General features: G+C 40.6%; 1 pseudogene; it reads right to left on the bottom strand.

Moving 5' to 3' along the window:
- Nucleotides 1-862: 862 nt before the first annotated feature.
- On the bottom strand, nt 863-1,731 carry LOC124526262 (40S ribosomal protein SA-like; annotated as a pseudogene).
- Nucleotides 1,732-3,754: the final 2,023 nt, after the last annotated feature.

Raw genomic sequence — 3,754 nt, 5'->3', positions numbered from 1 at the left:
GAATATTCTTTTTTTTAATAATGTTATAGCCCATATTCTTTTTAAACATTTTTAAAAATATTTATTTATTCTTGTGACAGAGAGAGACAGAGCACGAGTGGGGGAGGGCAGAGAGAGAGGGATACACAGAATCTGAAACAGGCTCCACACTCTGAGCTGTCAGCACAGAACCTGACGCGGGGCTCAAACCCACGAACCGTGAGATCATGACCTGAGCCGAAGTTGGATGCCCAGCCGACTGAGCCACCCAGGCGCCCCTAGGTCTTAGAATACTCTTAACACAAACTTAAATATTTTGAAAGATATATGTATCGCTGAAAAATAGTGTGAGGCTGAAAGATAGCAACCCTGAAGCTCAGTTGGCTATGGGTTCAGCTCCAATCTTATTCCTATTGCTTAAATTTGAGACATCAATAGAAACATTTTAGACTAATAATGCTTATTTCTCAGGACTCTACAATGTTTATATGTAAACTGTCCAATTTGTTCTAAGTAGAGGAAAATGTTTTCTTTACAACTCTAATTTCAAAATTTGAAGATTTGATAGAGTCTAAAATGAAATTCAGGTCCATGTTTTAAAAATTTTTAATGTTTATTATTTTTGAGAGAGGCAGAGATAGAATGCTAGTGGGTTAGGGGCAGAGAGAGAGGGAGACACAGAATCAGAAACAGGCTCCAGGCTCTGACCTGTCAGCACACAGCCTGATGCGGGGCTCGAACTCATGAGCTGTGAGATCATGACCTGAGCCAAAGTCGGACTCTCAACCCACTGAGCCACCCAGTCACCCCCATTTTTTTTTAACAAACAGTTTATTTTCCATCAACCTTCTTTCCATTTTGTATGCCTTTGTGGAAGAGCAGCTTAAGACCACTCAGTGGTTGTTCCTGCCCATTCAGTGGCTAGTGGCTAGAGGAGTGGGAGTTGCAGACCACTCATCAGTGGCAGGCTGAGCACTCCTGTCTTCAGTAGGGAACTGCTGAATAGGCACAGAGGGCACCTGGACGCCTTCAGACCAGTCTGGGACTTAAGGTTGAGTGGCCGTGAACTCAGGAGCTGGAGCAGTACATTCATCCTGAAATTCCTCTTTGATCACAGCCTTTCCAGCAGTGGCCTGCTCTTCCTTTTCAATCTCTTCAGGATGTCTGTAGAAGCAGAGATCAGGCATGACCTCCCTTGGGTGTTCACGGGCAATAGTGCCATGCATGCGCTGAACTTCCCAGGCTAGCATCCACATCAGACGGACCCACTAAGTGAGCTCCCTTGCTGTTGCAAGTGATGGCAATGTCCACAGAGTACAGACGAGAGTCTGTGTTACACAGAGCGATGGTAGGCAGGTTAACATAAGACACCTCTGTGAGAGGCTGGTGGTCAGCCTTGGGATCAGTAACCACCAGAAGTCTCAGCTTCCAGAAAGCTGCCTGGATATGGTTAGTGTAGGTTCCAGAAATGAAGCAGCCAGCAATCGGAGTGGCTCCAGTAGTAGCAGCAAACTTCAGCACAGCTTGCTGGCCAGTATTCCTGGATAATATGACACTGACATCAGGCAGGTTTTTATTGGCAATAGTGGCATGAGCTACCAACAGAAGCCTTTCCCAGGTTCTCTTCAGATTTATGATGCAGGCACCATCACTTTTCCTTTTGTAGATGTGCTGTTCCATTTGGAAGTCAAGGTTGTTGCCACCTAAGTGGGTTCCTGCTACAAGTCATTTAAGGACATCCTCCTCCTTCATTGTGAAAGTTTCCCTTTGAGTTAACCAGGGGATGAAGAACAATGCTGTATGGACACCTCCTTGTGTAGCACAGAAAGGTTAGGTCTATTCTCAACTTCTGTACATTGTTAATGGTATTTAATCACATTCGTTTTACTTTTTTTGAAGGGGACTATTAGTTTATTTCTCTAACGTGTAGCACACAATGTGAGAATAGATAATTAAGAACTCTGAGTGGAGAATGAATAGATGGATGTGTTTCCAGGTTTGCTTACAACAGATATGTTCTAGAGTCACAAAGAACCATCTTTCTTTCTTTACAATTTATTTCATATTACTTTCATATTTTAAAATCCCTGGGGTGCCTGGGTGGCTCAGTCGGTTAAGCATCTGACTTTGGCTCAGGTCATGATCTCATGGTTTGTGAGTTTGATCCCCACATGGGGCTCTCTGCTGTCGGTGCAGAGTCCACTTCAGATCCTCTCTCTCCCTCTCTCTCTGCCCTTCCCCCATCTCAAAATTAAATTAACATTAAAAAGTAAAATAAAATAAAATTCCTAACATGGCTGGCTCCCAATGGCATGTTATCATAAAGAAGATGAGTCACAATCTTCAAAAAATTTTCTAGATACGAGAATTCTCAATTTCCATCCCTCTCCCAATTCCAGGTATTCCTCCTATTTCATGAGCACTAACTATATCCCAGACATTTTATAAAAGTCATTTCGTTTAATCCTCAAAGCAACTGAATATACTGTACAAAAGCATTTTGTGTGTGTATGTGAGAAGAAAGAGGGAATTTGGCCAAATCATAAATCACATGACAGGCAAGTGCATAGACCAAATTAAACTTCACATTTTATTATGAACTATGTAAAGCTATCTTCATTTTCCTCAACTGTCTTTCTTTTTCTTCCCTCTATTTTTAGGATTGTGAAATAATCTCCAACTTTGGGTTGGTAATCTCTGCTAATTTGCTAAATTATCTGTCTTTTAAAATCAGTAGAAAGACAAAAAAGAGAAATTAAGACTTCAAATAAATATGGATAGACCTAAATTGGATTATAGTAAGTTTGCACATCAATCTTAGCACATTGACAAAGGACATGGCTCCTTGTCATTATTCAGGTCTCTGGTTAAATGTCACCTTCCCTAGAGTCTTTTGTGGATTATTCTAATCTATTCTGGATTATTCTAGGTCTTGGTATTTGTTCCTTTTGTTCACCACTGTCTCTCTAGTGCCTTGGACAATATTTGATAGAATTAAGTTGAACCAGTAATATCTGTTGACTTAATCATTAAATGAATGATTACTTACTTTCAGAAACAATCTATGTGTTTTAGGGAAGCTGCATAATGTTTGTAAGGTGGTTTTTCCATTTATTAAAAAAATAGCAACTACTTCACAGTGAGTTATAGGCATCACATAAAATTAAATGAAGTAATGTGAATTGCAATATTTATCCCTTACAAGACCCTCAAAAAGTGTTGCTATGGGGCGCCTGGGTGGCTCAGTTGGTTAAGTGTCCGACTTCGGCACAGGTCAGATCTCACAGTCCGTGGGTTCGAGCCCCACGTCCGGCTCTGTGCTGACAGCCCAGAGCCTGGAGCCTGCTTCGGGTTCTGTGTCTCCCTCTCTCTCTGCCCTTCCCCTGATCATGCTCTGTCTCTCTGTCTCAAAAAGAAATAAAAACATTAAAAAAAATTTTAAAGTGTTGCTATGGTCACATAAAGTATTTATTTGATAAAACAATTCAGTGAAGTAGATGATTTATTTGTGAAATACACCCACATTTAGACACAAATGTAAAAAATGGAGAAATTAAGGCTAAAAGAAGGCAAGCTAGTTGTTGACAATTATATGGTCAAAAAAGTGATTGCATCTCAATTTTGACCCATATTTCTAACTTGAATCTCTCAACTTGCTGTTGAGGCACAGGGGTGACTAGAGACTCTATATACAAACTTTTTGTAAAAGGTAGTAGATAATACAAATGACTATGGGACTCTGCTAAACTCACCAGTTCATTTCACTTTAAACAGC

The sequence above is a fragment of the Lynx rufus genome, unplaced genomic scaffold (genome assembly GCF_022079265.1).
Source record: "Lynx rufus isolate CCGP_SWC_20201006 ecotype Redwood Valley unplaced genomic scaffold, mLynRuf1.p SCAF_10, whole genome shotgun sequence".
Classification (NCBI taxonomy): domain Eukaryota; kingdom Metazoa; phylum Chordata; class Mammalia; order Carnivora; family Felidae; genus Lynx; species Lynx rufus.
Note: the sequence above shows the minus strand (reverse complement) of the source record. Positions and strands in the feature narration are given on the sequence as shown.